This window comes from Triticum urartu, chromosome 3A (assembly GCF_056163025.1).
Source record: "Triticum urartu cultivar PI428250 chromosome 3A, HENAU_Tu73, whole genome shotgun sequence".
NCBI classification, from domain to species: Eukaryota; Viridiplantae; Streptophyta; class Magnoliopsida; order Poales; family Poaceae; genus Triticum; species Triticum urartu.
In genome coordinates this window covers 702,973,735-703,000,700 of record NC_141875.1, presented here as the reverse complement: position 1 = coordinate 703,000,700, position 26,966 = coordinate 702,973,735, and the positions used below count along the sequence as shown (strand labels likewise).

At 44.2% G+C, this 26,966-nt stretch overlaps 1 long non-coding RNA gene and 2 pseudogenes across 1 annotated transcript; 2 read left to right on the top strand and 1 right to left on the bottom strand.

Moving 5' to 3' along the window:
- Window positions 1-1,258: 1,258 nt before the first annotated feature.
- LOC147981879 (uncharacterized) lies at window positions 1,259-9,165 on the top strand. The gene is made up of 2 exons (XR_015599951.1): window positions 1,259-1,353; window positions 8,130-9,165. It is a non-coding gene; the product is annotated as an uncharacterized LOC147981879 (long non-coding RNA).
- An 8,182-nt stretch (window positions 9,166-17,347) lies between these two features.
- LOC125549326 (carbon catabolite-derepressing protein kinase-like) lies at window positions 17,348-19,159 on the bottom strand (annotated as a pseudogene).
- A 1,911-nt stretch (window positions 19,160-21,070) lies between these two features.
- LOC125547256 (carbon catabolite-derepressing protein kinase-like) lies at window positions 21,071-25,555 on the top strand (annotated as a pseudogene).
- The last annotated feature ends 1,411 nt before the right edge of the window (window positions 25,556-26,966 follow it).

The following is a 26,966-nucleotide window of genomic DNA, read 5'->3' as shown; positions in this document are numbered from 1 at the left end:
AGGCGGGGGAGCCGTGATCGGCGGGTGGATGCTGGCAGCGCTGGTGTTGCCCTGCTGCAGTGTGGCCGACGGGGCTTTGCGGGCCCGATATAGACCTGGCTAGGATTCTTTGCGGGCCCGATTTAGCCATGTCTAGTATGTGTCATCTGTGTATTCGCACCAAGGCTGGGCATCTAAAGTATGAGGGAGCATTAAGAGTGGTTGTTATCTCAACCATCCTTACAAGACCCGATACATTGCATACGAGGAAACGACTACCGTCATTCATGGTATGCGTGCAAGCATTTTTATGGTAATATATTATGATCCTACTAGATCCATACAAGATAGTACTTGTTGGTTCCCCACTGAACCATAATTCGGTGATCGAATATGCTTTGCCTCTCCCTAGTTGAGAAGGGAACTTCACTCATTTCGCTGAACTTTAATTGAACCACACTTGTCGTGGCCAATCTTTTATGGCTAGCCCACTCATTTCACACTCAACGCCGGTCTCTAAGAAGTGACATGCTGTAAATATTGCATGTTATTCATGATCAGTATATTAAGCAAAACTTGTATTTCGCCATTTTCGATCAACTTGTGTCTGAACTATAAAACTGTTTACTGAATAACATATATTGTTTCTCTTGTTTTGGCATAGTGAAAATGGATGGGAACACCAGAGGAGGTGGACACTCTGAACTTACTGAAGTTAATGGGAAAAACACTTTTCGTAAAACAATACTTTTCTCAACCAGCTTTATCATGTAAATGAAAATTATAATGAGAACAGATATTGTAATAGTTTGTTACCATCTCAAACTACCAACAACTATATCTCTGCAATATAACTAGCAATTACTTTCTTCCTCTTTTTGTCCTTGTGATGCAATCTTTGATATCTTACTCATTTTCCACCACAAAATTCTATAGTGTGTACACCACCTATTGTTAAAGTTGACATGTCAATGCGACACTGATATACGCAACTTGTGTTTGGGACACATGGAAGCGACTTGACCTCGGAGTACTTGTTTGGCTCTAGTTCTTTGTACGTGCAAACTGACTAATGTTCATTCTTAATAACATGCCAATATATCTTTTCTTAATGTGAGCGAGCGCCCTGCACGTCACACATGCGCACTTAGCCAAGCGTGATGGTGATGCTGACACTCACCTTTCCCTTTCCCCGGTTACGCCTCCCCCGGCTAAGCAGCTATCTGTCGCCTAATAAAGCCTAAAACTCCCGTCGTAGTGAGAACGACTCGCAGATCGACCCCAAAAGCTCTCTCAATTTGAGGCCGCCTCCGGTCCACTTGGTTGGCGCTCTCGTCGCCTCCCTCTAGCCATGGGATTTGGCGTAGACTCCAGGTAATTAAGGCAATCGCCTAGCTCATCTTTGCTGTAATTCTAGCCGGAGTTTAGTGATTCTACTTCGTCGTTGCTCGCATGGCCTGGTAGAGAGTGCGTGCTCTTAATTTTTGTTCGAGTGTGGAATTTATTAGTCCAGTTTGTGTGTTGCTCTTCTTATGCTTCTGGGGATTTAGGTGCCTTGCTTGCTTCTTCCCTCTAATGGGTATCTTTGCCACAGATCCGCCCGAATCAACATTCACCTCATCATGCACTGAGTTGAAAGTCTTGATTACGAACTGATTGGTTAACTAGTTGGTTTATCATTGATTGATAGGCCAGCCGATCGATCTGACTTTCTCCACATTTACTCTATATATGGTAGAAAACATCCTATAGGACTATCTTGAATCTTAGTCGCGATCGCGCTGCCCCCGCTGGTGACTGGCCGCGCCCCCGACGCATCCTCCTCGAGCCCTTCACCTTTGGTTGGCGATTGGCGCCAGGCCTGGCCCAGGCGGCCGCTGGCCATTACTCGCTCGGATCATGCTGGCGCGGGGCAGTGTGGCGCCGCGGGGTGCTCCTAGGAGGCGGCAGGGCTCTTCGGTGTTGTGGCGGGCGATCTACTGGGGGGGGGGGGGGGGGGGTGGCGCCGCCGTTGGCGGTGGGATGATGCGAAGGCGCGATCTGGAGGCGCCTGCTCGGCTCAGATCATGGCCCTTTGGGCCCCATCCGAGTCTGAGTTGGTCGACGGCGCTGGTGCTGCCCTGTTGCAGTGTGGTCGACGGGGCTATGCGTGCCTGATTTAGCCCTAGCTAGGATTCTTTGCAGGCCCGATTTAGCCTTGGCTAGTATGTGTCATTTGTGTCTTCGAACCAAGGCCGGCATCCAAAGTATGAAGGAGCATTATCAGTAGTTGTTATCTCAACCATCCTTAACAGACCTGATACATTGCACACGAGGAAAGGACTATAGTCATTCGTGCTACGCGTGCATGACATTTCATGGTAATATATTATGATTCTACTCGATCAATGCAAGATAGTACTTGTTGGTTGCCCAGTAAACCATACTTCAGCGATCGAATATGCTTTGCCTCTCCCTAATTGAGAAGGGAACTTCACCCATTTTTGTTGACCTTTAATTGAACGAGATTTGCCCTGCCTAGTCATTTATGCCCAGCCCACTCATTTCAAACTCAACGCCGGTCTCTAAGAAGTGAGATGTAAATATTTCATGTTATTCATGATCAGTATTTTCAGCGTAACTCGCCTTTCTCCAGTTTTGATCAACTTTTGTATGAACTATAAAACTGTTTACTAAATGACATATATCGTTTCTCTTATTTTGGCATAGTGAAAATGAATGGGAACACCAGTGGAGGTGGACATTCTGAAGTTACTGAAGTTAATAGGAAAAACACTTTTCATAAAACAATACTTTCCTCAACCAGCTTTATTGTGTAAATGAAAAAATATAACAAGAATAGATATAGTAATAGTTTCTTACCTTCTCAAACTACCAACCACATCATTTAGACAATAGATCAATAAAATTTCCAAATCTCCACATATAAAATAGCAACTATATCTATGGAATATAACTAGCACTTACTTTCTTCCTCCTTTTTGTGCTGGTGATGCAACTCTTTGAAACCTTCCTCACTTTTCCACCACAAAATCCTATAGTGTGTACACTACCTGTTGTTAAAGTTGACATGTCAATGCGACACCGGTATACTTAGCTTGTGTTGGGACACATGGAAGGGACTTGACCTCGATATATTTTTTTGGCTCTAGTTCCATGCCAATATATCTTTTCTTAATGTGAGAAAGTGGCTGGCACGTCACACGTGCACACATAGGCAAGCGCGATGGTGATGCTTACTCTCACCTTTCCCTTTCCCTGGTTACACCTCCCCCGCCTAAGCAGCTCTCTATCGCCTAATAAAGCCTAAAGCCCCCTTCGGAGGGAGAACGACTAGCCGATCGACCCCAAAAGCTCGATCAATTTGAGGCCGCCTCTCAACCATCCTTAACAGACACGATACATTGCATATGAGGAAAGGACTATAGTCGTTCGTGCTACGCGTGCACGAATTTTCATGGTAATATATTATGATCCTACTCGATCCATACAAGATAGTACTTGTTGGTTGCCCATTGAACCATACTTCGGCGATCGAATATGCTTTGCCCGTCCCTAGTTGAGAAGGGAACTTCACCCATTTTCGTTAACCTTTAATTGAACGAGACTTGCCCTACCTAGTCATTTATGCCCAGCCCACTCATTTCAAACTCAACGCCGGTCTCTAAGAAGTGAGATGTAAATATTTCCTGTGATTCATGATCAGTATTTTCAGCGTAAGTCGCCTTTCGCCAGTTTCGATCAACTTTTGTATGAACTATAAAACAGTTTACTAAATCACATATATCGTTTCTCTTGTTTTGGCATAGTGAAAATGAATGGTAACACCAGAGGAGGTGGACACCAGAAAGAGATAGGGAAAGGAGAATAAAATAGAAGCAAAAGACAGAAACAAAGCAAATGGGCCAGCCCACTATTGGTTGTCCTGTGCGAAACTCCGACAAAAAAACATGAACATTATTTGAATTTTTGAACATTTTTTAAAATTGAAACATGTGTTTCATAAGATTTTTAGAAAATATGTATCTTTTATACACGAAATCATTTTTAGTTGTGGCAATTTAACTAAAACAATAATATTTTCTTAATTTGATGCCTTTTTTGAAATGGCAGTTTCTTTTTAGACATCTCGAACAATTTTGAAAAATATTTTTTTTGTAAAAATGTGAAACTTTTTGCTTGTTCTGAATATTTTACAAAATAGCAAGAAAAGTTTGGAATTCTGAACATTTTCAAAATGTTGTTTTTTTAACTCGGAACCTTTTTAGAGAATTTTTAATTTACGAAATAAAGGATAAAACAAAAGTAAAACTGGAAAGGAAAACGAGATAGAAAAAATTAATAAAAGAAGAAGTAAAACACAGAAAAAAGGAAAAATGGGCTAGCCCAATATTGGCTATCGTGTGCGAAACTCAACTATTTGTCGCCTTGTGCGCGAAATACTATTTTGCCAGCAGCGTGCGCAGACAAATAAGTGGGCTGGCTTCGCAGGGCCAGAGCGCGCGGCCCATGTACGGAAATTCTTTTTTAGCAAACAAAGGCATAAAAAATTAGTACCACCTTGGATAGCAAAAAAAGTTTTTTTTCGATGGTGAACGGATGAAAAAATTGGCGAAACACACCTTGCTTTATTAGTAAGTACAAAAATAAAATATAATATAATATATAGTAGGTATAGATATAGAATTATTTGAATTTTTGAACTTTTTTAAAATTGGAACATGTGTTTCATAAGATTTTTAGAAAATGTGTATCTTTTATACACGAAGATCATTTTTAGTTGTGGAAATTTAACTAAAACAGTAATATTTTCTTAATTTGATGCATTTTTTGAAATGCCAGTTTCTTTTTAGACATCTCGAACAATTTTGAAAAATATGTTTTTTCTTGTAAAAATGGGAAATTTTTTGCTTGTTCTGAATATTTTACAAAATAGCAAGAAAATTTGGAATTCTGAACATTTTCAAAAATTTGTTTTTTTAATTTGGAACATTTTTTGAGAATTTTTAATTTACGAAATAAATGATAAAACAAAAGTAAAATTGGAAGGGAAAAACAAGATAGAAACAAATAATAATAAAAGAAGTAAAACACAGAAACAAAGAAAAATGGGCTAGCCCAATATTGGGTGTCCTGCGCGAAACTCGACTATTTGTTGCCTTGTGCGGGAAATAGTATTTTGCCAGCTGCGTGGGCAGATAAATAAGTGGGCTGGCTTCGCAGGGCCAGAGCGCGCGGCCCACGTATGGAAATTCTTTTTTAGCAAACAAAGGCATAAAAAATTAGTACCACCTCGGATAGCAAAAAAAGTTCTTTTCGATGGTGAACGGATGAAAAAATTGACGAAACGCACCTTGCTTTATTAGTAGGTATAGAAAAATAAATATAGATATAGATATAGAAGTAAGCTTTCCTGTAGAAGAAAACACACATATTCCATGGGACCATCTATCGATTCTAATGAATGCGTGAAAACTAGGAAACCGGCACGCTCCTCTCATAACACAAAAAATCACGCCAAGGCCTACACACGACTTTTTAAGGAAGCCTATGGTCCAGTTGGGGCCGGTCAGAACCCGATCGCTGCTTCCTGCTCCTCCCCTCCATCTCCCTTGATAAAGACGGGTCGTCAAAGTTCTCGTTCCGACTCCTGCCAACCTCGAGCAACCGCCACGTCCCTCCCTGCATCTGCCCTACCTCTTGTTTTCGCTCTTGCACTGTCCTTACATGTCGGGGAGGGGGATGGAGGGAGTCTAAAGTCTAAACCGACGTGGTCTACTGAGGAGCGGGAGGCTGGCAATGGCTTAGCCTAGTTTGTAGTTGAATGGGGAACTACGGGAGTGGAGGCGCCGGCGCTAGGATGATGGTGCGGCTCCGAGTGTCCACCATCAGCTCGTCTTGATGATGTGCTTCCCGGCTGATAGCTCCAGGCCTCCAGCGCCCTACACAAAAGGTTGTCTTGACGGAACTACTGTGTGTTCAACGCCTGGTGCAGTGGTGCTCCGAATTTGGTACGAGTAAGAACCGGCAGCCGCCCTGCATCGCATCGGCGGTTAAGAACTTAAATGCCTCGCCACCTCTGGCAAAATAGAAACGCGAGGAGGCTGATGTAGGACTTGGGGCGCAGGGCTGCCCGTCGTGTGGAACTCTCTCCCTCACGAACGCGGAGGCAGCGGCGACTCAGAGATCCAGCAATGACGACGACACTGCCCTGATGATTTTGTACCTGGTGGTGTTTGTATTTGTGACCTACGATGTGCTCAGGTCGAGCTAAATTGCCGAGGGATTTGTGTAGCTGGAAGGGTGCCGGAGGTGGTGCTGCTTACGTTGATTTCTCACCCCGTTTCCAAGGAGGCCTTCAATCCATCCCGCATTGCCTGTCAGTTTGCTTACCACTGAAGGTTTGAAGACTCCAGATGTAGAGCAGTTTTACTTTGAAGATTTGGGTGGTGGTATCATCATATTATGGTCGCTGGCTGTTTGGTCTTTGATGATCAGAGGTGTGCGGTTATACCTAGATGGTTGCGGATGGATTTTCACTATTTGCATGCTCGTGGGGCTTCTCAGTATTTAACTGTTCATGCATTGTTCTGCTCTTAGTTGATTACCGGGGCGTCTGTATAGATTTGTTGCTTTTTTTGAAAAGGAGGATGACCACTTTTTTTTAGAAAAGGATAGATTTGTCTGGGAGATGCATACGGCCACTTTATTGATTATTCTCGAGGACCTTACAAAATATTATAACAATGTGCCTGAATCCATCTTGGCAATATATACCGCTACTCCTATCCAATATGATGAAGGGGTGCTAGCTGGGTCACTACCCAAACCACTCACCTAAGCCTAACATCAAAAGTCAGAAGCCGAAACTCATTCGGAAGCCCCAGCCGAGTCACATACCGGGTCTGGGGCACAATCCGGTCAGACGCACTTGTGTGTCGTCGCCGCCATCTTCCACGGGTCTTCAGATCATATTGAGGCTTCTACCTTGTATGGCCACTCTGCCATCGACGTCACCATGACGCCAGACAACAACCTCCTCCTGCGCGAGTCCAGCACCGCGCATCGGACGCCGAGTCTCCACTGCACCACGCCGCCGAGATCCGCCGTCATCAATGTGCAGGATGAAGCACCGCTCCACCAAAAACCGCCCACTGGTCCCTCGAACCCATGTACGCCTCCAAGAATGACTCCCCCAAGGAGGAAACGACACCAACGCGCCACCGTCATCTGATCTACTGATCTAGGGTTTCCCCCGGAGGTAGCGGATAGAGGTCTGGAACTTCTCCACGGCGAGGCCTTCAAGAAGATAATGACACGAGAAAGTGCCGCCAACGCCGGTCTTGGCATCAAGCCAAGAACTAGGTTTTCACCCGGATCCGCTGAAGGAACTGCCATCCAGCATTGTGTGCACGGGTCGCCGCCGATCTGAGCCGCCGCACATTGAGGTCGCACTGGCCAGATCAGATCTGTCCGGAGGGAAACCCACACATGGCGCTGACCCAACCCAGGCCCTCCATGCCGCCAAGGGCCAGAGGCGCCAGGGCCTCCACCACGCGCAGCCGCCCTGCCACGCACACGGCCCAGGACGGCCAGCACCGCCACATCCCGTCGACGGCGCGCGCCCACCAGATCCGAGCAGAACACCCCGATCCGCTGCCAAAACGGTCAGCCGCCGCTCCTCCACCGCGAGGAAGAGAGGAGGGGACCGCCGCTCCCTGGGGCCACCGCCCCACAGAAGAGGCCGGAGGGCCAGATCCATGCCGGCGCGCAGCTCCGCATCGCAAGGCGCGCCGTCCAGGGCTGACCTCCATGCATGAGGGGTGAGGAAAGGCCCGCCGCCGCCGGCAACCGCACGGGCTTTGCCCGGCGGGGACGCTCGACGGCGGCGAGGGGGAGGGAGCAGGAGGGGGGTGGCGGCGGCGGCGGGGGCAGGAGGGGGATTTGTTGCTTTGGAATTGCGTTCTTATTCACGGTGCTCGACAGTTTGTCTCTGCCCGGCAAAATATTTTAGACCTCATTTTCTGCATTCCATTATGTTTAACAATCATCTTTTCTCTGACATATGGTATAAAGATAATGAACTGTTAAGTTTATTTATGTTTGTTAATTTTGATTAACCTTGGTGCTGTACTGCCGGCTTGTTGTAGGTCTCTGAACATGTGGTCATGTCTGATGGAATGGGAGGTGCTGCCATCTATGAGCTTGTCCATGTTGGGTACAATAAACTCATTGGCAAAATTATTCTCCTTGACAATAACTCTTCCACGATTCAAGGGTATGCAGCAAGAACCATTCAAAAAGAAAAGGTTATATTCTGCCAGGCCAATCTTTCTGAATAGCTATGCACATGCAATCCCTTTGGGTTTAGCTGGGACCTTTGGGTTGATTTTCGATAGAATCCAGGTAAGCTAAGCATGATGACCAATTCATTTGGTTGATTTTCTCTGATCTGTTTTAATTGTCTTGACCTCATACCCTTTACATTTGCAGCGTCTCATAAATCTATTACTATTAGATCTACGGACATGTACTTTCCTGCTCTTGTCTAAGCTAGGTGATGCATTTAGCATAGTTAGATTGTGAAAGTGGGACATCCTGTTAATATTTGCAAGGTCCTAAAACAATTCCTTTTTTATCATTTGCTTCTGGTGTTAAGATGTTCTCACGGGTGGAGTTCTATAGTACTGAGTTTTTATGATGTTGAATTTCTTTTATTGATATTAATTTGCAAAAAACAAGCAGCTCGTTATCTGCAGGGTATATTTTTTAACCCGTGTGCAAATGCTAATGATCTCCGACTCTGCAGACTGTCTTTGAGAAAACTTTGGTAAACCACCATGTAGCCCTTCCACCCGATTTTATGGGAAAGAAACTGCATTGCTCCAGCAGGTCAATAAAGTAGATATTATCTATCATATTTTTATTTATTTCCTCGCGAAGGGCGGAATCATGGGTGAGCGACGTGCCGTAAATCCCGTTAGCAAAGTCATCGACACATGAGAACTCGAGGAGGAGAACTCGGAGCCAAAGTGTAGTGCTATAGATACTTTTTCTAGGGAAGTGCTATAGATACTTATTCTCCTTTTGTAATGCACAGTCAGATTTACTACCAACCAATCAATTTTGTCATATGCCAGTATTAGGCTACGATTGCAGCCACATGAACATTTTTGTCATTTATCATGGGTTTGTATCTATGGTAGGATGATAATCATAATTTACATCCCTTTCTCTTCCGTTGCAACGCACGGACCTTTTTGCTAGTAAAACCTAATCAACCCAAAATCTCTCTTGATTCGTGGCTGCCTCCGCTCCACTGGGCTGATGCTCTCGTGGCCTCCCTCTGTCCACGGGATTTGACCAGGACTCCAGGTAATTAAGGCAATCACCCAGCTCATCTTTGCTGCAATACTCGACGGAGTTTTGTGATTCTGCGTCGTCGTTGCTTGCTTGGCCTGGTAGAGAGTGCGTGCTCTTACTGCTTGTCCATCTGGTTTTGGCTCGAGTGGGGAATTCATTACTTTCTTTGTGTGCTGCTCTGATTGTGGTTGTGGGGATTTCGGTGCCCTGCTTGTTTCTTCCCAACAACGTGGATCTTTGCCGCGGATTTGCCTGAAACAACATTCACCTCATCATGTTCGAAGTTGAAAGTCTTGACTGCTGCAAGGCAGTGTGGCGCCGTGGGGTGCTCCTAGGCGGCGGCGGGGCTCTCCGGCGTGGTGGTGGGCAGTCTACTGGGCAGCGGCGCTGCCGTTGGCGGCGGGGTGACGCGGCGGCACGATCTGGCGGAACCTCGCTTGGCCCAGATCTGGGCCCTGCGGGCCCCATCTGAGTCTGGGTTAGCTGGCGGCCGGGAGGGTTGTGGGCGTGGCTTCCAGGAGGCGGGCGACCAGTGATGGGCGGGTGGATGCTGGCGGCGCTTGTGCCACCCAGCTGCAGCATGGCCGGTGGGGCTTTCCAGTCCCGATTTGGGCCTGGCCGGGCCAGGGGTGGCCTGGTATCGTTGCTGCCATGTCCGAACGTCAACCGCGACGGTGCCCAAGGCACGGGCCTCCCGCATGACAGCGATGGAGGTAGTTCGCTCCTGCGCGGTTCCGGTGCTGCTGTTTCCGTCGCCTGGTGGATCTCTTTCCGTCCTCTTGGCGTCGCGGTGCGGCGTGGGTGGCGTCAAGCCCATGGTGGCGCATGCTAGTAGGTGGCGAGTTGGTTGGTTGGCTCCGGCCTGGTTGGGTAGTGGGGTTTGGAGCGCGGGAGAAATCCCTTGCCGGCTCTTCCGGCTCCGATGTGGTGACACCTACGAGTGTTGCCATCCTTTCCTGGAGGGTGTCGGAGGTATCCATCCCCCACTCCCTTCCGCGTTCCAGGGAAACCCTATGACACGTCCGGGCAGCAGCGTCGTTGGTGTCACATCCCTTCTTGGAGGTGCTGCTTGGTACGCGGCGGATTGGAGCCTTGGTCTATGGTGGGTCGGTTCCGGAGATCACAGCGGTGGTGGGTCATCCGTACTTTGTTGAGCTGACGTTGCTGGCACTTGTTTCTTCTTATCTGATCTTTCTCTCTTTTTTTGGGCCTGTTGTGCTCCTCGCCCCAACATTGCTATGTGATCTGTGTTGGTTGCTTTGTAATACAAAGCACGGGAAACACTTTTTTGGCAAAAGATCCTATAGAGCGATCAGGGGATTCTGATTCTGATGCTGATACCGTCGAACGTGTAATTCTTGTGTGAACAGTTATTGAGTAGTACTAGTAGCAGATTCATGTGTTAGCTCATTCATTGTTGCATGACTGCATTTCTTGTATGCCTCTTCCATGTTTAGCGCGCGCGCACACACACACATATGTATAGCCATGGTATTAATCTGTGAACCTTTTTAAGAATACTCTGTGTGTTAGCCCACCAGCTAGGATTCTAATATGTGCCATCTGTGTCTTCGCACCAGGGCCGGACATCCAAAGTATGAGAGAGCATTATCGGTGGTTGTTATCCCAACCATCCTTGTCAGACCTGATACATTACATATCAGGAAAGTCCTATAGTTATTCGTGATGCGTGTGCAACCATTTTTATGGTAATATATCATGATCCTACTCAATTCATATAAGATAGTACTTGTTGGTTGCCGATCCACTACTAGAAAAAAGGCTGTTAATGGCGCACCAGTTTTTGCTATTAATGGCGCATTATAGGTACGCCACTAGTAACTGTTAGTAATGGCGCATCTATAGTGCGCCATTACTATGCCTAGAAGTGCGTCATTACTATCTGACTTACTAATGGCGCACCACATAGAAGTGCGCCATTACTAACAATTTTTTTTGAACTTTTTTTTTCAGAAATTATTTTTTCAATTTTTTTAATTTTTTTCCGTTTTATTCTTAATCTCGGGTCACTATGGCTTAATCTCGAGTCAATATGCCTAATCGCGGGTCAAATCACACTCCATGGTCAAACTTTCGGGAAGGTCACCCATCCTCACACTACTCCAGTCTAAGCACGCTTAACTTCTCAGTTCTATCCAACCCCAGCACCAGCTCACTTAACAGGCATTTGTTGATATATCTATCATATCAATCCTATTAAACCTTATTGATGTCTAGGACTTTGTTCATGTTCATGAGTGTGATAAAATTTTGAAAAATATTTCAAACTTCCCGGTCATATTACATATCATATTTTGAACATTTTTTTCAAAAAAAAAAATTCAAAACCAATTTTTTTCTGTTACTAGTGGCGCACCTAGCAAATGGTGCGCCATTACTAAGTTTGAAATTTCTTCCATTCCCCCCTCTAAATCTTAAAAGCCCCGTATCCTTTATTCCGTTAGGTTTTTGGGATTCTAAAAATCTTCAACGTGGCTTTTCGAGTAACTTTTCGAGTAGATGATTTTTCATATAAAAAACTTTTTAATCTGAGTCCGTATGCAAAAGTTATGCCTATTTTACTAAATTCCAAAGAGATTTTGCAAATAAAGTCAAAATACATATTTGTAAATTTTCCCAACAACTAGACCATATATCACATGGGAAACTTATTTTCTTTTATTTTTTTGACATTTTCATCATTTTCTTTTATTTTTTTAAAAACTGAAAAGGCGGTCCACCGGGGGTGGGGGGGCATTTCCAACATTTTCTTTTAAAAAAACTGAAAAGGCGGTCCAGGGGTGAATGTAGTAATGGCGCACATTCACAAAGTGCACCATTACTATGTGTATGACTTGGTCAAAGTTAGTAATGACGCAATTTGTATATGTGCGCCATTACTAAGTTTGACATAATAATGGCGCACCTATGCAAAGTGCGTCATTACTAAGAGAAACAATATATGTGATTCAGTAAACAGTTTTATAGTTCAGACACAAGTTGATTAAAACTGGCCAAATACGAGTTATGCTGAATATACTAATCATGAATAACATGTAGTATTTACAGCATGTCACTTCTTAAAGACTGGCGTTGAGTGTGAAATGAGTGGGCTGGCCATAAATGATTGGCCACGGCAAGTATGGTTCAATTAAATTTCAACGAATTGGGTGAAGTTCCCTTCTCAACTAGGGAGAGGCAAAGCATATTCGATCACCGAATTATGGTTCAGTGGGCAACCAACAAGTACTATCTTGTATGGATCTAGTAGGATCATAATATATTACCATAAAAATGCTTGCACGTGTACCACGAATGACTGTAGTCGTTTTCTCGTTTGCAATGTATCAGGTCTTGTAAGGATGGTTGAGATAACAAATAACAACCGCTGATAATGCTCCCTCATACTTTGGATGCCCGGCCTTGGTGCCAAGACACACATGACACATACTAGCCATGGCTAAATTGGGCCCGCAAAGAATCCTAGCCAGGTCTAAATCGGGCCTGCAAAGCCCCGTCGGCCACACTGCAGCAGGACAGCACCAGCGCTACCAGCATCCACCCGCCGATCGCGGCTCCCCCGCCTTCCGGAAGCCACGTCGACATCCGTCCCCACCGTTGGCCCACTTAGACCCAGATGCGGCTAGAAGGGCCAAAATCTGGGCCGAGCGGGTGCCGCCAGATCGTGCCGCCACATCACCCCAGCGCCAACGGCGGCGCCGCCCCTAGTAGATCGCCCGCCACAAATTCGGCAATCCCCACCACCGCCTAGGCGCACCCCGCTACATTGCACCGCCGCGCGCTAGCGCGATCCGAGAGGAGAATGGCTAGTGGCCGCCTGGGCCAGGCCCGCCGCCGGACGCCAGCCACAGTGGCAAGGAGGTAGAGCAGGGGGAGGGCTCGAGGAGGAGGCGTCAGGTGCACGGCCGGTCGCCCGCGGGGGCGACACGGTCACGACTGAGATTCAAGATAGTCATATAGGATGTTTTCTACCATCTATAGGGTATATTTAGAGAAAGTGAGATCGATCGGCCGGCCTATCAATCAATAATAAACCAACTAGTTAACCGATCAGTCAGTAATCAAGACTTTTAACTCAGAGCATGATGAGGTGAATGTTGGTCTGGGCGAATCCGCGACAAAGATCCCCATTGCAGGGAAGAAGCAAGAAGGGCACCTAAATCCCCACAACTACAAGCAGAGCAACGCACAAATTGGACTAATTAATTCCCCACTCAAACAAAAAAAATTAAGAGCACACAATATTTACCAGGCCATGCAAGCAACGATGACCCGAAATCACTAAACTCCTGTGAGAACTGCAGCAAAGATGAGCTGAGGAATTGCCTTAATTACCTGGAGTCCAGGCCAAATCCCGTCTACAGAGAGAGGCGATGAGAGCACCAGTCTAGTGGAGCGGAGGCGGCCTCAAACTGAGAGAGATTTTATGGTCGATCAGCTGGTCGTTCTCCCTCCGACGGGGGCTTTTGGCTTTATTAGGTGACAGAGAGCTGCCTAGGAGGGGGAGGCGTAACCGGGGAAAGGGAAAGGTGAGCATCAGCATCACCATAGCGCTTGTCTAAGTGCACATGTGTAACGTGCTGGCCGCTCACTCACATTAAGAAAAGGTATATTGGAAAGTTATCAGGAATGAATGTAAGTCAGGTTGCACGTACAAGGAACTAGAGCCAAAAAAGTATACCGAGGTCAAGTCCCTTCCATGTGTCCCAAACACAAGTTGCGTGCATCGGTGTCGCAATGACATGTCAACTTTAACAACAGGTAGTGTACACACTATAGGATTTTGTGGTGGAAAGTGAGTAAGGTTTCAAAGATTGCATCACAAGGACAAAAGGGAGGAAGAAAGTAATTGCTAGTTATGTTGCATAGATATAGTTGCTATTTTATATGTCGAGATTTGCAAATTTTATTTATCTATTGTGTAAATGATGAGGTTGGTAGTTTGAGAAGATAATAAACTATTACAGTATTTGTTATCGTTATATTTTTTCATTTACACGATAAAGCTGGTTGAGGAAGTATTGTTTTACGAAAAGTGTTTTTCCCATTAATTTCAGTAACTTCGGAATGTCCACCTCCTCTGGTGTTCCCATCCATTTTCACTATGCCAAAACAAGAGAAAAAATATGTGTGATTCTATAAATAGTTTTATAATTCAGACACAAGATGATCGAATCTGGCGAAACACATGTTACGCTAAATATACTAACCATGGATAACATGCAATACTTATAGCATGTCACTTTTTAGAGACCGGGGTTGAGTGTGAAATGAGTGGGCTAGCCATAAATGATTCGCCAGGGCAAGTGTGGTTCAATTGAAAGTCAATGAAATGGGTGAAGTTCCCGTCTCAACCAGGGAAAGTCAAAGCATATTCGATCGCTGAAGTATGTTTCAGTGGGCAACCAACAAGTACTATCTTGTACGGATAGAGTAGGATCATAATATATTACGACGAAAATGCTTGCACACGCAGCACAAATGATTGTAGTCCTTTCGTCATATGCAATGTATCAGGTCTGGCAAGGATGGTTGAGATAACAACCAATGATAATGCTCCCTCATAATGTGGATGCCCGGCCTTGCTGCGAAGACACAAATGACACATACTAGGTAGGGCTAAATCAGGCCCGCAAAGAATCCTAGCCAGGTCTAAATCGGGCCCACAAAGCCCTGTTGGCCACACTGCAGCAGGACAGCACCAACGCTGCCAGCATCCACCCGGCGATCGCGGCTCCCCCGCCTTCCAGAGGCCACGTCGATGACCCTCCCCACCATCGTCCCACTCAGACCCAGATAGGGCAAGACGGACCCAGATCTAGGTCGAGCAGGCGCCACCAGATCGCGCCGCCGCATCACCCTAGCCCCAACAGCGACGCCGCCCTCCAGTAGATCGACCACCACAAAGCCGGCAATCCCCGCCGCCGCCTAGGCGCACCCCGCGGCACCGCACCGCCACGCGCTAGCGCGACGAGAGGGGAATTGCTTGTGGCCACCCAGGCCAAGACCACCGCCAGACGCCTGCCACGGTGGCAATGAGGTAGAGCAGGGGGAGGGCTCGAGGAGGAGGCGTCAGGTGCACGGCCGGTCACCCGCGGGGGCGACGCGGTCGCGATTGTGATTCAAGATAGTCATATAGGATGTTTTCTACGACCTATAGGGTATATTTAGAGAAAGTGAGATCGATGGGCTGGCCTATCAATCAATAATAAACCAACTAGTTGACTGACCAGTCAGTAATTAAGAGTTTCAACTCGGAGGATGAGGAGGTGAATGTTGGCCCGGGCGAATCTACAGCAAAGATCCGCATTGGAGAAAAGAAGCAAGTAGGGCACCTAAATCCCCACAACCATAAGCAGAGCAACACACAAACAGGACTAATAAATTCCCCACTCAAACAAAAAATTAAGAGCACGCACTCTCTACCAGGACATGCAAGCAACGACGACGTAGTATCACTAAACTCTGACGATAATTGCAGCAAAGATGAGCTGGGCGATTGCCTTAATCACCTGGAGTCCTGGCCAAATCTCGTGGACAGAGGGAGGCAAGGAGGGCGCTAGCCTAGTGGAGCGAAGGTGGCCTCGGATTGATAGAGCTTTTGGGGTCGATCGGCTGGTCGTTCTCCCTCAGACGGGGGCTTTAGGCTTTATTAGGCGACAGAGAGCTGCTTAGGCGGGGAGGGGGCAGGGGGGGGGGGCGTAAACGGGGAAAGCGAAAGGTGAGCGTCAGCATCACCATCGCGCTTGCCTAAGTGCGCACATGTGATGTGCCGGCCACTCGCTCACAATAAGAAAAGATATATTGGTATGTTACCAGGAATGAACATAAGTCAGGTTGCATGTACAAGGAACTAGAGCCAAAAAAGTATATTGAGGTCAAGTCCCTTCCATGTATCCCAAACAGAAATTGTGTATATCAATGTCGCATTGACATGTCAACTTTAACAAGTAGTGTACACACTAACGTAGTCGCTGCCCTAACCAATCCATGAGACATTGCCTTAACATGAGCAATGAGTGACCAGGGCTCGCGCCAGGAGCAACTAGCCTCGGTGGGGGCGGGGGAGTCCAACCCCTGCACCAATAGCCAACACACGCAGGCGACCATCTACCAGCTAGCAGTACCGGGAGGGGTGGGTGTCAGCCATCAAATCTGGCCAATCAAGATCCATATGGAGGACCCTCCCCCCCCCATAATATCCGGCACCTCCAACCACTAGGGGGTAGCCGTTACCCATGGACGCCAAGCACCCACCTCCTTTGGCTGCCCGCGACCTGCTACACGACCGCCGCGGAAACTAGATCCCTTGTTTTCTCGCCGTCTTGGGCACACACCAACCACCGCCACTTCCACATTGCCCACTCCACTAGCCGACGGCCATGGAACAGCCAGACGCCCGCGACCCTCGTCGCCCTCGGCCCATATGTAGAATACACACCTGCACTAGATCCCTGTGGTCTAGTCGAGGACGGCCCGCACACAACCACCCGAGAAAAATGACCTCGCAACCGCCGCACCACACCCGAGTTCCAGAGCACCGCTGTGGCGCTGCCAAATGAAGACGTCGCCACCCCGCACACCCGCCATAACGTGGTTGGCCCTTGTGGAAGCACAGCACTTCCACCTCTATGGCCGTGCCGCATGCCTACCGTCATGCATTGCATTGTAGATGCACACAGCATCACCATATTCAATAGCAAGGCAAAGAGAAACCAGATCATGCAATAATATTAGAAAAGCTTGTGTTGTCGCATCACCACCAGCAGTATCTTGCGCAGCTTGCAAAGTCTTTTTGGTGCTTGACACAGGACTAGTCACTCAAACAAACATGGTTGTCTGTCAGGGACTTCGTAAATCGAAGATGAAAGGCACAACCTATATACTTGCACACCATCACTTATTCACCGTTGCGACGATGGACCGCACCGCATGGGACAACCATAGGTTTTGCTATTCACCACTCAACCAGAACAGGCACTCGCTATAGAACCCTAAGGTTGGTAAGGAAGGCCACACAAAATTCCAGGAAGAGGAGCTGAGGTCCGGTAACTCTCTGCATATCTAGAAGGTACTTGTCATCCCTGGTCTTGTAAAGCTGGAGAAAAAAATAAATTAAAGTTAGAACCAAATAGACAGTACATACAATACCATGTTGGTGAATTGTAATTTCTAACACCAGCACTTTGCAGCTTTAAAACATGGGAAGTTATTTCTACCAATATGATGAGTCAGTCGACAATAGTTGTTGGCAATAACAGACACATGCAAGACATAATAATGGTCACTTGGTAACAATTATGAATCAAATATATAGGCTCCAGCAAAATCGTTATTTTATCTAGTGCACTTTGAAGGCGACATTGAGTATAAAAATACCTTTTTTGGTTATTGCAAAATAATACTTTAGTAGTAGAAGGTGTTGCACACCCGAATTTCAAACTTGATCACAACAGGTAGCCTCCTATTACCATCACCATTATCCATGATGGCAGAGTCTTCAACAAAGCTGTGGTTGGCATCTAACAACATATTACTGACCTAAGGAAACCCAGGGCACCACCTGCATTTCATGTTGTAGTCCACATTCTTCTTCCAACAGACACTTATTTCCTTAAGTGCCTTTAGAACCTCAATCACTATCGCATGAGGTTGAGCTCGAGACTGTAGTATAAGTGATGCATTAGCTCAACAGCTGAATGTGCAAAACAAAGGAAAGTAAAGTGGACAGTTTCCAAGACCTGGAGCCCAAGAGCCCATTTTCTTTCAATGCAGTAATATGGCCGCAAGCCACTGCCTTGAGAATCGTTACTTCCAGGAAGATAATTTATGCTACTTGGGCTTGCTGATTCCGATGGAGTAAACTGATTAAAACTCATATCCTAGAGAACAATCCATTCATAAATTTAATAGTGCTTAAACGTTAGTGCATTAAATAGGTCACAGATGATGCAGATGTGGACTAACCATTTCTTGTTGATAGTGAGCCCCCAAATAGCCACTAGTAGCCCGGAACCGATTGTCCAAGAGCAAGTAATATGCAACAGTTTCCTGGAAACTTATAGTATAAAGTTAGTTATGAAAATGAATGGAATGAATAACTGATTTTTGTTTGAATATACCTCATTTTCAACCTATAGCATAGCGATTCACACACATGATATTTATCATATCCCAGATTGAAAAGATCTTGAAGTGTATCTTCGTCAATCTTCTGAAATGAACATCTATTAAATTGGCATATCATTGCCAATGAAACGGTATTTGAATGCTCGATAATAAATTACTTTTTTGATAAATAAAGAGCAGCATTACATGAATTTGTTGATTTCCATAAAAAGGTAAACACTTGACAGATCCAACTTAATCTATAAATGTTCTGTCACACCTTTATCTTATTGAACAGTTTGGGAATGTTGTCATCAAAGAATGGAACAACAACACAAAGAAGAGCATAAAGTATAACCCCACAGCTCCAAACATCAACCTCGGGTCCAGCATACAATTCACCTGAGATAACCTATGCAGAAACACTCGTTAAAGCTATTAACCTAGACGATGTGTGAGAAGAAGCATTAGGATAAGGACTCAAATAATACAAATAATTGAATACCTCTGCTGCAGCATAGTTTGGACTCCCGCAGCTAGTCTTCAAAAAATGTCCATCATGAATCACGTTGCTTAACCCAAAGTCAGCAAGTTTCACATTATATTTGGAATCAAGTAATTAGTTTTCTGGATTTAGATCACGATGAACAACCATGTTTCTATGGAAGTATTCAACACCAGATATAATCTGTTTATCAAAAATTTAATTGAAAAAACTATTCAGACAGAACCTGAATATGCATTCACACTAGTAGAAAATGGGGCTTCGGTCACAGCTCAACATACATGTTAGTCCCGGTTGCATTACGAACCGGGACTAATGTGAGCATTAGTCCCAGCTCGAGCGGCTAAAGGCATTAGTCCCGGTTCAAATGAGACCTTTAGTCCCAGTTTGAGACGTGAACCGGGACTAAAGGGTGCGATGCCCTTTAGTCCCGGTTCATATCTCAAACCGGGACTAAAGGGGTTCGTGTCTCAAACTCTACCCCCCCGACAGTGTATCGCCATATCAGTTTTGAAAAAAAAAACAAAAAAAATGATAAAAACTTCAAAAAATAAAATCCTTCGAGATGTAGTTATATTACTACATCTACTAGTTAGGAAAATTAAAAAACTTAAATTTGGACAGCTTTGCAAAAAAGTGTTATGGAAAAGTAAAACAGCTGTAACTTTTGCATACGATGTCGGAAAAAACATATAATATATCAAAATGGTCAGCACGAAAATCCAAATCCGAATTTGACGGCCGTAGGCCGTTTTTCAAATTTCTAGAATCCTCAAATTCTAAAAGAAAAAAGTTATGCTGAAATTTCAGTTTTTTTGGATTTTGGTTAAATCTGGTCAAACTCTGGTCAAACTACTTATTCAAGAAGTATTAGTGTTACTAAATAATTATTTCAGTTTTTTGAATTTTGGTCAAATCTGGTCAAAGTATGGTCAAACTACTTATTCAAGAAATATTAGTGTTACTAAATAATTATTGTTTTTTACAATAATAGTTTCAAACTCAAACAGTGAAACATGTGACTTCATGCTCAAGCTAAACTCCCGAGGGTTAATAGGATTGACATCTTACTATTGTGAAGAAAACAACAAGTGCATACTTGGAAACTAGGGGGAATAGAACTCAGAGGTTAAGCATGCTCAGGCTGGAGCAGTGACAAGGATGGGTGACTGGACGAGAAGTTAAACGATTTGGAATGATGAGGGGTGATTAGAGAATAGAGATTATATATTAAATTGAGCAATTATGAGGGGTGATTAGATATTAATTATAAAATAATTCGAATTTTTTAAAATTGGGAAAAAAATTCAATTTTTTTACCAACCGGGACTAAAGGTGGAGCTCCAGATAGCGGCCACGTGGATGGCCTTTAGTCCCGTTTCGTATTAGATATTAAATTATAAAATAATTCAAAAATTTGAAAATTGGGAAAAAATTCAATTTTTTACCAACCGAGACTAAAGGTGGAGCTCCAGACAGCGGCCACGTGGATGGCCTTTAGTCCCGGTTTGTAACAGAACCGGGACTAAAGAGGGGGGGGTTTAGTACCGGTTTCAGAACCGGTACTAAAGGCCCTATAGGATCGGGGCTAAAGGCCTGGTTTCTACTCGTTTCACCCATATCTTATAAATGTTCTGTCACACCTTTATCTTATTGAACAGTTTGGGAATGTTGTCATCAAAGAATGGAACAACAACACAAAGAAGAGCATAAAGTATAACCCCACAGCTCCAAACATCAACCTCGGGTCCAGCATACAATTCACCTGAGATAACCTATGCAGAAACACTCGTTTCACCCATATGTTGTACCTCTCCCTATTTAAAAAGGGAACTTCACCCATTTCGTTGACCTTTAATTGAACCACACTTGCCCTTGCAAGTCATGTCCCATAGTGGTCATTTATGGCCAGCCCACTCATTTCACACTTAAGGCTGGTCTCTAAGAAGTGACATGCTATAAATATTTCATGTTATTCATAATCAGTATATTCAGTGTAACTCATGTTTCATCAGTTTCGATCAACTTGTGTCTGAACTATAAAACTCTTTACTGAATCACATATATTGTTTCTCTTGTTTTTGCATAGTGAAAATGGATCGGAACACCAGAGGAGGTGGACATTATGAAGCATTGAAGAGCTACAATCTGGGCAAAACGTTAGGTACAGGCACATTTGGAAAAGTGGTGATTGCTGAGCATAATCTTACAGGACACGAAGTAGCTATAAAGATTCTGAACCGTCGTAAAATGAAAATTATGGAAATGGAAGAGAAAGGTATGCCTCCTTCTCCTTGTACAATAATCTATGATACATTCGACTTGCTAGTTCAGGATTTCGAGTTATCTGCTTTTAGAGTGCTGGTCAGACTTGTGGGTGTGTTCCTGATTCCCACTAAATCAATTAGTTGAGATAATCTACATTAGCATAGGATACATTCGGCTTTGGTTAAGAAGAAAGTTCAGCTTGTGTTGTTGCTCCGAGTTAGCTAGTAGAATTTTCGTATGCAATTTCTTCATAGGCTCAATGTCTAACACCTTACTTTTATTGTTTTCTTATATCTTATTTCCAGCAAATAGAGAAATCAAGATATTGAGGTTGTTCATTGATTTCATTCACCCTCATATCATCCGGATTTATGAGGTCACTGAGACACCAAAGGATATATTTGTTGTGATGGAATATTGCCAGAATGGTGACCTATTGGACTACATTGTTGAGAAAAGGCCGTTACAAGAAGATGAGGCCCGTCGAATATTCCAGCAGGTGCCTTTTCTGCTCTTGCCATGTAGGAACACATTTTTTGGAATAACAATATGTTGAGCTTCTTATTTCAACCGCCAAATGTATGGACATGCTTGCTAGTTGTCGACCTTCCTCATGTGTTTATTATGCAAATCGCGATCAATTTGCTTGGTTTGCATTCATTGACTAAGTTTTACCGATAATTGTCTTTGCTCGATAACATTTTTCTCGGGAGGGGCTGGAAAAACACGGTTTTCGGAAAATGTCAAACTACTCCGATTTTTTTGCTTGAAATTTTCAAACGAATTTTGAATTAAAAAATTTATAGCATCTAACTATATTAGATTTAAGCTTGTTTGTTTTTGTCGATTCTTTGGTTTCTTTTTGTATCATTTGGCCTCTTCATCTTTTCATGCCTTGGTTATCTTAGTATCACTAATTAAATCATTTTTTGTTTAAATGGCGTCTTATTCTTCATGCCTTGATTGTCTTAATCTCATTGAGTAAATTAAATTGAGCTTTAAAACATAAAAAGATGGTATATCCCTTCTGAAGGCGAATATGTAATTTGAAGGGTTCTTTGTGATTCATTGACACTAGTAGAAACCAGGCCTTTAGCCCCGATCCTATAGGGCCTTTAGTACCGGTTCTGAAACCGGTACTAAACCCCCCCCTCTTTAGTCCCGGTTCTATTACAAACCGGGACTAAAGGCCATCCACGTGGCCGCTGTCTGGAGCTCCACCTTTAGTCTCGGTTGGTAAAAAATTGAATTTTTTCCCAATTTTCAAATTTTTGAATTATTTTATAATTTAATATCTAATACGAAACGGGACTAAAGGCCATCCACGTGGCCGCTATCTGGAGCTCCACCTTTAGTCCCGGTTGGTAAAAAAATTGAATTTTTTTCCCAATTTTAAAAAATTCGAATTATTTTATAATTAATATCTAATCACCCCTCATAATTGCTCAATTTAATATATAATCTCTATTCTCTAATCACCCCTCATCATTCCAAATCGTTTAACTTCTCGTCCAGTCACCCATCCTTGTCACTGCTCCAGCCTGAGCATGCTTAACCTCTGAGTTCTATTCCCCCTAGTTTCCAAGTATGCACTTGTTGTTTTCTTCACAATAGTAAGATGTCAATCCTATTAACCCTCGGGAGTTTAGCTTGAGCATGAAGTCACATGTTTCACTGTTTGAGTTTGAAACTATTATTGTAAAAAACAATAATTATTTAGTAACACTAATATTTCTTGAATAAGTAGTTTGACCATACTTTGACCAGATTTGACCAAAATTCAAAAAACTGAAATAATTATTTAGTAACACTAATACTTCTTGAATAAGTAGTTTGACCACAGTTTGACCAGATTTAACCAAAATCCAAAAAAACTGAAATTTCAGCATAACTTTTTTCTTTTAGAATTTGAGGATTCTAGAAATTTGAAAAACGGCCTACGGCCGTCAAATTCGGATTTGGATTTTCGTGCTGACCATTTTGATATATTATATGTTTTTTCCGACATCGTATGCAAAAGTTATAGCCGTTTTACTTTTCCATAACACTTTTTTGCAAAGCTGTCCAAATTTAAGTTTTTTAATTTTCCTAACTAGTAGATGTAGTAATATAACTACATCTCGAAGGATTTTATTTTTTGAAGTTTTTATCATTTTTTTTGTTTTTTTTCAAAACTGATATGGCGATACACTGCCGGGGGGGTAGAGTTTGAGACACGAACCCCTTTAGTCCCGGTTTGAGATATGAACCGGGACTAAAGGGCATCGCACCCTTTAGTCCCGGTTCACGTCTCAAACTGGGACTAAAGGTCTCATTTGAACCGGGACTAATGCCTTTAGCCGCTCGAGCTGGGACTAATGCTCACATTAGTCCCGGTTTGTAATGCAACCGGGACTAACGTGTATGTTGAGCTGTGACCGAAGCCCCATTTTCTACTAGTGTGAATGCATATTCAGGTTCTGTCTGAATAGTTTTTTCAATTAAATTTTTGATAAACAGATTATATCTGGTGTTGAATACTGCCACAGAAACATGGTTGTTCATCGTGATCTAAAGCCAGAAAACTAATTACTTGATTCCAAATATAATGTGAAACTTGCTGACTTTGGGTTAAGCAACGTGATTCATGATGGCCATTTTTTGAAGACTAGCTGTGAGAGTCCAAACTATGCTGCACCAGAGGTATTCAATTATTTGTATTATTTGAGTCCTTATCCTAATGCTTCTTCTCACACATCGTCTAGGTTAATAGCTTTAACGAGTGTTTCTGCATAGGTTATCTCAGGTGAATTGTATGCTGGACCCAAGGTTGATGTTTGGAGCTGTGGCGTTATACTTTATGCTCTTCTTTGTGTTGTTGTTCCATTCTTTGATGACAACATTCCCAAACTGTTCAATAAGATAAAGGTGTGACAGAACATTTATAGATTAAGTTGGATCTGTCAAGTGTTTACCTTTTTATGGAAATCAACAAATTCATGTAATGCTGCTCTTTATTTATCAAAAAAGTAATTTATTATCGAGCATTCAAATACCGTTTCATTGGCAATGATATGCCAATTTAATAGATGTTCATTTCAGAAGATTGACGAAGATACACTTCAAGATCTTTTCAATCTGGGATATGATAAATATCATGTGTGTGAATCGCTATGCTATAGGTTGAAAATGAGGTATATTCAAACAAAAATCAGTTATTCATTCCATTCATTTTCATAACTAACTTTATACTATAAGTTTCCAGGAAACTGTTGCATATTACTTGCTCTTGGACAATCGGTTCCGGGCTACTAGTGGCTATTTGGGGGCTCACTATCAACAAGAAATGGTTAGTCCACATCTGCATCATCTGTGACCTATTTAATGCACTAACGTTTAAGCACTATTAAATTTATGAATGGATTGTTCTCTAGGATATGAGTTTTAATCAGTTTACTCCATCGGAATCAGCAAGCCCAAGTAGCATAAATTATCTTCCTGGAAGTAACGATTCTCAAGGCAGTGGCTTGCGGCCATATTACTGCATTGAAAGAAAATGGGCTCTTGGGCTCCAGGTCTTGGAAACTGTCCACTTTACTTTCCTTTGTTTTGCACATTCAGCTGTTGAGCTAATGCATCACTTATACTACAGTCTCGAGCTCAACCTCATGCGATAGTGATTGAGGTTCTAAAGGCACTTAAGGAAATAAGTGTCTGTTGGAAGAAGAATGTGGACTACAACATGAAATGCAGGTGGTGCCCTGGGTTTCCTTAGGTCAGTAATATGTTGTTAGATGCCAACCACAGCTTTGTTGAAGACTCTGCCATCATGGATAATGGTGATGGTAATAGGAGGCTACCTGTTGTGATCAAGTTTGAAATTCGGGTGTGCAACACCTTCTACTACTAAAGTATTATTTTGCAATAACCAAAAAAGGTATTTTTATACTCAATGTCGCCTTCACAGTGCACTAGATAAAATAACGATTTTGCTGGAGCCTATATATTTGATTCATAATTGTTACCAAGTGACCATTATTATGTCTTGCATGTGTCTGTTATTGCCAACAACTATTGTCGACTGACTCATCATATTGGTAGAAATAACTTCCCATGTTTTAAAGCTGCAAAGTGCTGGTGTTAGAAATTACAATTCACCAACATGGTATTGTATGTACTGTCTATTTGGTTCTAACTTTAATTTATTTTTTTCTCCAGCTTTACAAGACCAGGGATGACAAGTACCTTCTAGATATGCAGAGAGTTACCGGACCTCAGCTCCTCTTCCTGGAATTTTGTGTGGCCTTCCTTACCAACCTTAGGGTTCTATAGCGAGTGCCTGTTCTGGTTGAGTGGTGAATAGCAAAACCTATGGTTGTCCCATGCGGTGCGGTCCATCGTCGCAACGGTGAATAAGTGATGGTGTGCAAGTATATAGGTTGTGCCTTTCATCTTCGATTTACGAAGTCCCTGACAGACAACCATGTTTGTTTGAGTGACTAGTCCTGTGTCAAGCACCAAAAAGACTTTGCAAGCTGCGCAAGATACTGCTGGTGGTGATGCGACAACACAAGCTTTTCTAATATTATTGCATGATCTGGTTTCTCTTTGCCTTGCTATTGAATATGGTGATGCTGTGTGCATCTACAATGCAATGCATGACGGTAGGCATGCGGCACGGCCATAGAGGTGGAAGTGCTGTGCTTCCACAAGGGCCAACCACGTTATGGCGGGTGTGCGGGGTGGCGACGTCTTCATTTGGCAGCGCCACAGCGGTGCTCTGGAACTCGGGTGTGGTGCGGCGGTTGCGAGGTCATTTTTCTCGGGTGGTTGTGTGCGGGCCGTCCTCGACTAGACCACAGGGATCTAGTGCAGGTGTGTATTCTACATATGGGCCGAGGGCGACGAGGGTCGCGGGCGTCTGGCTGTTCCATGGCCGTCGGCTAGTGGAGTGGGCAATGTGGAAGTGGCGGTGGTTGGTGTGTGCCCAAGACGGCGAGAAAACAAGGGATCTAGTTTCCGCGGCGGTCGTGTAGCAGGTCGCGGGCAGCCAAAGGAGGTGGGTGCTTGGCGTCCATGGGTAACGGCTACCCCCTAGTGGTTGGAGGTGCCGGATATTATGGGGGGGGGGAGGGTCCTCCATATGGATCTTGATTGGCCAGATTTGATGGCTGACACCCACCCCTCCCGGTACTGCTAGCTGGTAGATGGTCGCCTGCGTGTGTTGGCTATTGGTGCAGGGGTTGGACTCCCCCCCACCGAGGCTAGTTGCACCTGACGCGAGCCCTGGTCACTCATTGCTCATGTTAAGGCAGTGTCTCGTGGATTGGTTAGGGCAGCGACTACGTTAGTGTGTACACTACTTGTTAAAGTTGACATGTCAATGCGACACTGATATACACAATTTCTATTTGGGATACATGGAAGGGACTTGACCTCAGTATACTTTTTTGGCTCTAGTTCCTTGTACATGCAACCTGACTTATGTTCATTCCTGGTAACATACCAATATATCTTTTCTTAATGTGAGCGAGTGGCCGACACGTCACATGTGCGCACTTAGGCAAGCGTGATGGTGATGCTGACGCTCACCTTTCGCTTTCCCCGGTTACGCCTCCCCCGCCTAAGCAGCTCTCTGTCGCCTAATAAAGCCTAAAGCCCCCGTTTGAGGGAGAACGACCAACCGATCGACCCCAAAAGCTCTATCAATCCGAGGCCACCTTCGCTCCACTAGGCTAGCGCC